At 38.3% G+C, this 10,922-nt stretch overlaps 1 long non-coding RNA gene across 1 annotated transcript; it reads left to right on the top strand.

The window, feature by feature from the left end:
• Nucleotides 1-1,514: 1,514 nt before the first annotated feature.
• On the top strand, nt 1,515-5,986 carry LOC147370838 (uncharacterized). The gene is made up of 2 exons (XR_015166030.1): nt 1,515-1,833; nt 5,695-5,986. It is a non-coding gene; the product is annotated as an uncharacterized LOC147370838 (long non-coding RNA).
• The last annotated feature ends 4,936 nt before the right edge of the window (nt 5,987-10,922 follow it).

Raw genomic sequence — 10,922 nt, 5'->3', positions numbered from 1 at the left:
TTAAGTTCTAAGTTCTAGTTTTCGATATAAAAGTAACAACATTAGAGAAAATTAAAAAATAAATATAATTAATAAAGCACTTAATCCTATGACCTAACAAAATGCAAACATACTTTTAGCTTTTTTCTGTGTATTTGTGTGTGTGTGTGTGTGTGTATTGAATGTGTATTACATTTATTTTATTACACATTTATTTTTCATCCTATGGTTTACTAAATAAGTGTGCTATGAACTATTAGTTGAGTGATTATTCAAATTTATTAATACCTATTAATTCATCTATTTAAAAATATATAAGATGACTACCTGGAGATTGTAGGTGATTAAATTTTTGGAAAACTTTATATTACTGTTTGTGAAAGGCTTTCTTGCTTTTGGAAATGATAGCAGGCTAGGCCCTGTCTTGTAAATTTTACAAAAGAAACTGTGAAGTCTAATCATCTAAAAAAAATTTTTTTTAAGCCATTCTATATCTAAATGCAAAAGTCTCAAACTGAGATGTTAAGTATTCTCTTAAGTAATATGAATTGGGTTGATTTTAGACTGTACACTTGAAAAATTGGTCACTTGGAATTTTTAAACCATCTCAGATTTTGACTAGACTGTTAAGCACCCATCATTGTCCAAGATATTATTTAACTTGGAATATTCCGGGGTTTGAGAATGTTTTATGATGACTAGATGCACTGAGGGTGTCCTATGAGATATTTTCATATGTACATCAATCATTTTGGATGCAGCCAAGTCAGTTTTAGCTTGAGACTTGCATAGTAGGGAGATCATTTTTTGCAAACATGTCATCAGACACACACAGCTGAGCCTCTTCTTTGCTATGTGACAGCCAAAATTTGGTTCTAGTTCTGTGTGACTGTAGAGCTTGTACTGTTTCTGGTTGAGAAACAAGTTGCTGTAATATTGAGGTCTCCTTTTTGTGAGTCCTCCTGGTAACAGTCCCAACTAGCACCTCTTTTCTGAACTGGCTTTTTCATGAGCTCAAGTGATAAGCTAGCACCAGCTTCCTTCTCTTCCTCAGTATTCCGTTGCTGCTAAGTGGTGTCAGTCGTGTCTGACTCTGTGCGACCCCATAGATGGCAGCCCACCAGGCTCCATCGTCCCTGGGATTCTCAAGGCAAGAACATTGGAGTGGGTTGCCATTTCCTTCTCCAATATGTGAAAGTGAAAAGGGAAAGTGAAGTCGCTCATTCAGGTCCGACTCTTTGCGACCCCATGCACTATAGCCCACCAGGCTCCTCCATCCATGGGAGTTTCCAGGCAAGAGTACTGGAGTGGGGTGCCATTGCCTTCTCCCAGTATTCCGTTACTGCTTCCCATATACTCACACTCACTGAGTGAAATGCCTGGGTTATAATAGTCTATCTCCATTTTCATACAGTTTATTTTGGGATGTGGCAGAGGTGGCGGCAGGGCAATTCTTCAGCTCCCTGATAACTCCCCTATTCCTTGGAGATCACTTCTGGTAGGGAGTGGTTTTTACTGCTCTGTTTGTGGAAGTATATGCCTTGTTCTCAGCTGCTCCTAATTCCATGATGACCCCTGTCCTGTTTCCCCAAAGCATCAGCCAGGTCAGAGTGATCTGTTACAGATGAGTGAAAGAGTCCCAGCTCCCTCAGAAATAAAGGGAGTTGAGCTGCAGTGTTACACTGGGCTTCTCAGCCTCCAAGACCTCCTCCTATTTCCAGAATCCAGACATAACTTTGCACATTTCCCTTCCCTTCCAAGGATAAAACCAACTGTCAGAAGGGGATGCACGTTGTCTGTCTCCGTTATTCACCTGAGCTGATCCTAGCTTTTCGTCATCCTCTGCAGTTCCTGGTAGGCAAGTGCTATGTTGAAGAATACAGACAGACCTTGTTAAGGCTGTCCTGTGGTTTGGTATTACAGATGTGCTATTAGTGTAATAACATGAAGGCTGTCTGCTCAGAGAAATACATAATTTATATAAAATTATTTTAATAAGTTGTTTTCCTACTACAAGTTTTCCTTATCTGTTTTATCTGAGTAGGTTTTATACATTCTGGGACAAAATATAATCCAAAACAACCATGATTCTCTTGTTAGTTCCAGTTCCTGGTGTCTCCATTTCTCAGCCCCTATTCAAGGCTTCTCTGTGTTAAGGACTGAAATTCTTGCTTTATGGGTGTTGAGAGGGTGGGAACTTGATAAACTAAACAATAATGCACTTTCCTTTTGCTCTGAAATTGCATGTTTTCTCTTTCTCTGAGTTGTATTGACCTAAAGAGTTAATTTCCTCTGTATTTTTTAAAGAAAATATCAACAGAAAAAAAAATATCAACAGGCCTCAAAACAAATATGCAAACTCACATCCTCACTTCATCTGTCTGTTGAGTGCAGCTGACTATCGAAGGGTAATTTATTTATATTTGGAAGAATAAAAGTTTCAGTCACATCCATTCCATTGATTTGTTATTTTATTGGAAGTACTCTTGGTTCTGAAATATGAGGCAGGCTTACCTGACATTGTCTTGCAAGTATCAAAGTTAAAAACTTGGCACTCAGGGGAAGAAAACTATAGCCATGAGAACAACCACAACAGGAGGAAAATCCCTGTTGCTCACCTGATGTTCTGATTTGCCCTCCAAATTCCCTACTGTCCAACAGCTCAAATCTCTGTAGCTCTATTTCTGCACTGTCAGAAGATAATTTAAAATATCTTCTGCCAGCATGGACATAGTGCTCTCACTCTTATAAGCCTACAATTTACATTTTTTAAGATTAAAATACGTGACCAGTTGCAGCAGGGGAAGTAATATGAACTTCACAGAATTCTGCAAACTGCTGCTTTGAGACCAGAAGAGGGGCCAGCAGGTTCAATCACTATTCATTTGATCTTAAGATTTTGCTATGTCAGGGAGAAATACTGTGTTTAGAGACAGGAGACTCAATCTGCTGCTGGCCAACAAATTGACTGCATAAAGTGTGATTTGCTATCTGAATAAAGAAATATTTTGGCATCACAGTTGGACTTGGATATTTGGCAGATTTACTGAGAAGCAAATTCCATATATTAAAAGATTTACTCCATCTTTCTACTTATAAAATACCTCCCCAAACTATAATGATGCAATATACTTGAGAGGGGAAGGGGATTGCTGAGAATGCACACCTCAACACACTCCTGGTTGTAACTATTTTCTTCTTTTTTTTTAGTTGTTTTTTTTTTTTTTTTTTTGCAAAATCATGTACCATGTATAGAAAAACCTGGGAAAAATATAGTGTTTCAAAGCTTAAAGGATCTTATGAGCATTTAAAGCTTATATTCTAGAAAAAAATGACTAATGTTGGTTAGGAAGGAGCAGTTGGTTAGTAGAAGGGCTGAAATCTGATTTTTCTCACTGGAGATCATTTATTAGCAACTGGAGGCAGCAGGTAACAGTTGATGACTGAATAGCTTTCCATGTGCTATTTCATGGGTTTCATTCAATATGTTATCATTTACACAGTGTGAAGTTTAGTAGCTAGCTCGGCAAGAGTGAAATATTTCCATTTTAAAAAACCAAGCAGTCTAATAGAACCTATTCTTCGTGGAGAGATTCCTAACCGTTTTTTTTTTTTCTTGGTTGCTCTGACTCCATCTCCTCATCTTTCAATTGTGATAATGGTTGCATTTACCTCAAAGGGTTGTTTATAAAGGAATGTTTTATGAAGATGTGTAAAGCATATATACCTAGGCACATGATAAGTAGTACACATGTGCTTGTTATTGTTAGAGCCTTTCTGTTCTAGAAAAAAAATTGAAACTTAACCAGTTGAAAATGATTTTATTATTGAAACAAAAAAAAAAAATTTCTGAGAGTTTGATATTGAAACTCCAACTAAAAATCTTAATTTATCTACTTAAAACAAAAAATTGTAATATATAGTGGAACTATATGTAACTTTGTATTTTGCAAGTCTCCTGTAAATGTGTTATTATAGTTTCATAAATGAAAAAATAAGAAATATAAAAAGAAATAAGATTGGGGCTTCCCTAGTGGCTCAGTAGTAAGAATCCATCTGCCAGTTCAGGAGACATGCGTTTGATACCCGATATGGGAAGATCCCACATGTCAAGGAACAATTAAGCCTGTATTCCACAACTATTGAACCTGTGCCCTAGAGCACAGGCGCCATAACAACTGAGCCCATGTGCTGCAACTGCTGAAGCCTGTGTGCCCTTAGAGCCTGCGCTCTGCAACGAGAGGCCATGACAATCTGAAGCCCGTGGACTGCAATTAGAGAGTAGCCTCAGCTCACCACAACTAGAGAAAACCCTCACAGTACCAAAGACCTAGTGCAGTCAAAAAAAAAAAAAAAAAGCCCAAAAATTCAAATGAATTTTCCCTCTGAAGAAGACAGCCAGTGCTGTTTCCATCAAGAAGCAACGTGTCTTAAAGTGCAATTAACTATTTAGACGATGGTTTCTGTAACATAAACAAGCTTCAGCTGGGATTCTCTTGAAAGACTGAGGTAAAAAAATGAAATAGAGAAGTCACTGGTGTGACTTGCCCTCCTGTTTGTCACTGAACCTATACTTTCTGGGCCTAACATATTACAAAACATTAGTTTTAATTGTCTTCTTTTGGGGAGGGGGGAATAGGGCAAGAAAAACATGAGGAAGAAAATTCTCATTAAATTCACTGAATTATATATTACAGATATTTTTTCATGGAATGTTGGCATCCTGAAAGTAATACTTAAATAATTTCCCAGCATGGCATAATCTATGCCTGCACATATTTTGCATAAGTTATTACCTTCTACCAAGGAATGAAAATGAGAATTGTTTAAAATGGGATATGCTTGATAGTGAATCAAATTTGCCTAGTATGTAAATTATTTCCTGGGAGTGAATAAGGCACATTGGGAGCAATTTAATAAATGATACCCTGGAGGGCTGAATGGATTAATGAACCTGATTATCCTTCTCCCACAGAAGGAGAAAACTGTCACTCTGCAGTTAGCTGAAAATGAGCTCTCCATAGTGTCACTTCAAGGTATTTTGTGGGGTGAGAAGAGATAAATATAGGTGCCCCATTTAATACTTCTTGGGCTAGAGCTACTTTATGTGATTACTTTTTTTCTTTGTTAGTATGGTGTCATTAGCAAAGGAGCACACATAGTCTCACCAGGGCAGAGAGTGAACTGGTCTGTTAAAAAAGTACACCTACTCTGGTGCTGTGGAGCCCAGCCTAAGGTGAATGCCACAGTCTTTCTTCCTAAGTCCTGATGCTTAAGGCTGCACCTCGTTTCCTCCACAGCCCTGCATAGCTATTTTCCCATAGGGCACTCTGTGGTATGGGCTTAGTGCTCTTTAGGCAGCCACAGACCAGAGATGTATGTAAGTCTCACCAAGAAAACAAAGTATCTTATCTTTTCATTAAAAATAGCTTATTAGATTGATACTCATATGTGACAAATTACTACAAACATAGAACCTTAAAACAACAAAACATCATTTTACTGTCTTGGTCATTTAAGGCTGCTATAACAAAAACACTATAGGCTCAGTGACTTAAACGATAGACATTTATATCTTACAGTTCTGGAGGCTGGGAAATCCAAGGCCAAGGTGCTGGCCAATTCAGTTCTTGGTGAGGACCTTTCACCAAGGGAGGCATGGAGGATGCCTTCTTGGTGAATTCTCACACGGTTTCTGCATCCTTTTGTGTGTAGGTGCTGTCACCTCAGCTGTGTCTGACTCTTGGCCACCCCATGGACCATAGCCCTCCAGGCTCCTCAGTCCATGAGATTCTCCAGACAAGAATACTGGAGTGAGTTGCCATGCCCTCCTGCAGGAGATCTTCCCAACCCAGGAATCAGGAGGGATGACATCTTGGTGAATTCTTATATGGTGGAGAGAGAGAGAACTTGGTTTTCCTCATCCTGCTACAAGGACATGAATCCCATCATGGGTGCTCCATGCTCACAACTTCATCTAAACATAATCATCTCCTAAAAACCCCACCTCCTAAATGCATCCTATTTGTGGTATCAAAGTTTTGGGCCTATGTAAAGAATCTTCTAGGCTGTCCTTTAAATTCTTTCTTTTCCCATATCGTTCAACATTAAAAAAAAAAATCAATACCAATATATACCTATCTAAAAAGAGAAAAAAAAATGTGACTTATAAGCTACCCAATCTAAAAACTAAGAGAATGGGAGAGGTAGTTCTATACTTAAACAATAAAATGCAAACTATATTCATTATTGTAACAAGGAACATAAAAATTATTTTGTAGTAAGAACAAGGACAGATTAATTTCAAGAGAGTTGTAGAGGAAAGTGGAAAAGTTGGAGATCAGTTGATGGAGGACAAACTGGATGGGAGCCAGGCTTTCAAAGTTGTGTGAGATTTTAACAGAGATATTCAGAGTGAAGATTTATAACATTTTAGAATATTCATCCAATTAATCATTGACTATTTAAGCAATACTTTTGTGCACTGAAATGTATATGGCACTATGTTATTGAGTGCTGAGTATATACCAGGAACATGTGGTTGAACAGGCCACATATATTAACTCACTAGATACTTTAAACAACTCTAAATGGAGAAGCACCATGATCAGAGAAGCAATTATGGGCCAAAATAAGAGAGAAGAAATGTTTAAAGTCTTCCTCAATGATATGACCCCTTAGTTAAATTTTGAAGGAGGTATATGAATTGTTCAGCAATCAAAGAGGAGTAGAACAATTATGTACTGATATATAAGTCACCCAAGCACTGGAGAGCAGGGTACATTTGATAACAGTAAGTTATTCAATTTTATTAGAACTTGACTGTGTGTATAAGAGACTTCTATAAGCAAATATAATAATTTAATGTGATTATGAAGAATTACTTCCTTCAAGCAGACATACTGTCAAAAAGTATCCCTCCTCCTGCTACCCTTTAACCAAGGTATGAGGTTTCTAGAGTGGAATGGAAGCTAAATTTCAGATCCTGTTTATCCTGATTACCATAATGCCCAGAAAAATCAGCTACACATTTATCCAAATCCCTCACCCCAGAAATTCTGATTTGGAGCTCAAGGGAAGTAGAGAAATTCAGAGATGGAGTTTAAGGGAAACAAGTCAGTTAATAGCTGATGAAATCTGATAAGAAATTGTGTAGCAAGATGCCAAAGTTAATTCTAGAGCAAAACAGTACAAAGTTATGTAATAAATATCTAGGCATGAAGATCCTGCTTCTCAACTGCAGTTTTCCGAGGAATCAGATCCCTTGTCAAGAACCTTGAGCCACCTTAACACAGAAGAGTAGATTAGAAAGAACATGCTATCTATGAATTTTGTGTCAAACTTACAGACCTGAATCTACCTTACAGAGTCCCTGTAGGCTTCACAATAAGTTTTCTGAGTAAAAGGGACATGGATGTGACATTGAGAACCATCAAGGAACATATATGGAGTGGGACCCTGAAGCCAGAGTAAAGTATTCAAAAATAAATAAATAAATAAATAAAGGAGCTAGCAAGCTGACTGTGATCTTACTTTGACAGCACTGGCTGGTGATGTCAGTTTGGATAGATGACCGGGATTAAGCCTGAGATGCTGTCTCTCCCCCAGGTCATTAGGCAAAACCAGTTCAGTTCAGTTGCTCAGTTGAGTCCAACTCTTTGTGACCCCATGGACTGCAGCACGCCAGGCTTCCCTGTCCATTACCAACACCTGAAGCTTGTTCAAACTCATGTCCATCGAGTTAGTGATGCCGTCCAACCATCTCATCTTCTGCCATCCCCTTTTCCTCCTGCCTTCTTTCCCAGAATCAAGGTCTTTTCCAATGAGTCAGTTCTTCACATCAGGTGGCCAAATTATTGGAGTTTCAACTTCAGCATCAGTCCTTCCCATGAATATTCAGCACTGACTTCCATGAGGATTGAGGACAAATAAACCCCTGGAATTTAGATTCAGCCCTGCTGAAAATGCAGGTTGAGGAAATTCAAGTTGGATTTTTCAGAAACTATTTCTTTTCACAAGAGAAACTAAAAATAATAAAATAAAATAGATGAAAACAAACTACTGATGGGACAGAATTGCAATGAACTGACCAAATTCCCATGTAAGTTGAAAGCTCTAAATAAAACCAGTTGACTGCATTAAAAAAAAAAAAAAAAAATATATATATATATATATATATATATATATATATATGTGATGTAGTTCTTACAGACATGCATTTTGTAACAGAAGATTTGGGGACAGGCAAGAGAATTCACTGATAAAATATATTGCGTTTTATTCTGAATCCAAAATAATGGAATAATGGTTTGAATGGTTAAGAGAAACTGCAACATGATCAGATTTATATTTTAAAAGATGAGTCTGGCTATAGTACAAATGATGGGCTGGAAGAGATTGGAGACAAAAACTTTTACCAATGGGTTAAGTTTGATACTTTGATTCAGATGATTTAGAACAAGGATTAAAATAAAATAGTGTCAGTGTATTTTATCTTGTTATACATGAACAATTTGTCATGGGGACTGAAAGAGAGGGAATGATTAAGAAGGAAGGTCTTCAGTTTTCTGTCATATCAGTTATATTGAAAATAATGCAATTTATAAACATAGGGAATGCAGGCAGGAATCAGAACTTGAGATTTGAATGCTGGATCTGAAATATTTGTGGGCCTGAGAGTCAGGAAGATGTGCACATCTGAAGATCCAAAGAGAGATTTGGCTGGAGTGATTGAGTTCCGTTATGAGCATAGAACTGGTAGTTGAAGGCCTGAGATGAGAGGACTCACAACGTATAGAAAGGTAAAAAAGAAGTTCAAAATAGAACACTAGAACATAGGGAAACACATGGCCCAGAGAAGAGAATGAAACAAGTCACAGTGGAAACACTGCTTTCCAGGTTGACATGGAAGAACAGTCTCACAAAGGAAAGAAAAGATCAACATTGTAAATGTCAAAAAGAGTTCAAGTATGATAAGGACTAAAATGTGTCTATTAGATTAAGCAAAGAATAAGACAGTGTTGACCTTTGTGAAAAATTCAATAAAAATGGTAAGGGCAGAAGAGAAATTACAGGGAGCTGTGATATGGGTGGGAGGTTAGCTGTTCGTCCTTCAAGTATTTCCATCATGAAGAGAAGGAGGGTTGGAGAACAGGTAGAAAGGTCAAAGTCACCACAGTATATTCACAAAAGGGACAGTATCATCCACATGGGACACAATTAGTTTTTTAGCAAAGGAGTGGGAATGAAAAAGCTCTTACTCTTTTTTTGTATAAAGCACTGAGATACGCAAAACACTCAAGGAGAGGTAGAGTATATCTGTGGTATTAAAACTTCAAGGAATAAAACTAAGAAAAACTGTAAAAAGTTTCCATAAGGAGATAACAATAACAGCAACAAGAATAATAATTAAGAAACACTTGTGTAAAGTAGTGATGTTTGCAGAAAAGGAAGTATTGAAAGATGGAGGAAAATAAAAGTATTTATAGTCAGTAAAAATTGTATTAAAAAGTTGGGATTCAAAAATACCAGATAACGATAAAAAGATTAACCTTAGAAAGTATATATGGTACCTCTTTCTCTGAAAGAAAGGGTAAGGATGAGTGTAGAAACTCATATTTTATAAACAATAGGGTCCTGTTTAATGTCTTTTTTATTCTTGCTCCTAAGAAATAAAACCATTCAGACTGAGGGATCAAGAAGTCAGATAGGAAGGAGAGATCAGAAGTTTAGAACATGTTAAATTATGATGGAGAAAACAGTAGTAGGCAGAGTTCTGAGATGGCCTCTGAGACTCCTACTCCTTGTAGTACAAGCACTGTTTTAGTTCTCTCCCCTTGGGTATGGACTTCCCAGATGCTGCTTGTGGTAAAGAACTGACTTGCCATTCTACGCGAGTGGGCGGGGCCGTGGCGTGGGCTCCGCCCGGCCGCGCTCAGCGTCATGGCGCGCCTCCTGCAGGCTCTACGGGGCCTACCCCTCCGCGAGGCGCCCGGGTGGGCTGCACAGGCCGAGCGGACTGCGGCGGCTTCCGCGCAGGTGCTGGATCCCCGCAAGCAGGGTCTCTTATTAAAAAAAAATAAAAAAGAACTGACTTGTCAATGCAGGCGATATAAGAGAGAGCACAAGTTCGACCCCTAGATTGGGAAGAGTCCCTGTAGGAGGGCATGGCAACCTACTCCAGTGTTCTTGCCTAAACAATCCCTTGGACAAAGGAGCCTCGCAGGCTAAAGTCCATGGGGTCAAAAAGGGCTCTATAATCTTCTTAAAAGCTTCCCTGGTCTTTCCCACTCACAGTACCAACTGGCCTTGTTCTGCTGGAATTATAGTTTGACCTGAACATATACAGTAAACACTAGCCCCTCAACACCTTTATATTCTCCTCTAACTAAATAAACAGATCCAGGATTCACCAATGTAGAAGGTCTCTGATGTTTCTTTGGTTAACATATTGAAGATTTCCTCTGTGTTGGGAGAGCAGTGGGCTGTCCAGAGGTCCTTATAATGACAGTTCAGCTCTGCTCAGATGTTGTACAGAATGATGTTTGTCACCATAGCCCTGGCAGGCTACAGCCCATAGGGACACAACTGAGCAACTAACACTTTCACTTTCTTTTCTGGGTGTGGGAAGGGCTAGAAAATAGATTAATTTTGCTCTCAAGATTAGATTAATTTATATGAGGAAGGAAAGGATTTAAATATGGAATTTAGGCCCCAAATGCTTTTAAAGAATCCAAAGAAAGATTATGCTGATCTTTCATATGCCTGATCCAATCAATCCTTTCAACCTTGATTGGGACTTTCCTGAATGAATAATTTCAAATTTATGTTAAGTTTCTCCTGTTGGCCTTGAAAAACTGAACAGCCCTTCTGTGAACCACTATGGAAAGTGTTGATGTGACAGGGACCTGTGAGTGGCCTGTAGGAGCTGAGTAGTCCTTGGT

The sequence above is a fragment of the Bos grunniens genome, chromosome 6 (genome assembly GCF_055505025.1).
Source record: "Bos grunniens cultivar Pamir isolate PY7600 chromosome 6, Bosgru_T2T1.0, whole genome shotgun sequence".
In the NCBI taxonomy this organism is placed as follows: Eukaryota; Metazoa; Chordata; class Mammalia; order Artiodactyla; family Bovidae; genus Bos; species Bos grunniens.
This window is presented reverse-complemented; position numbering and strand designations above follow the sequence as displayed.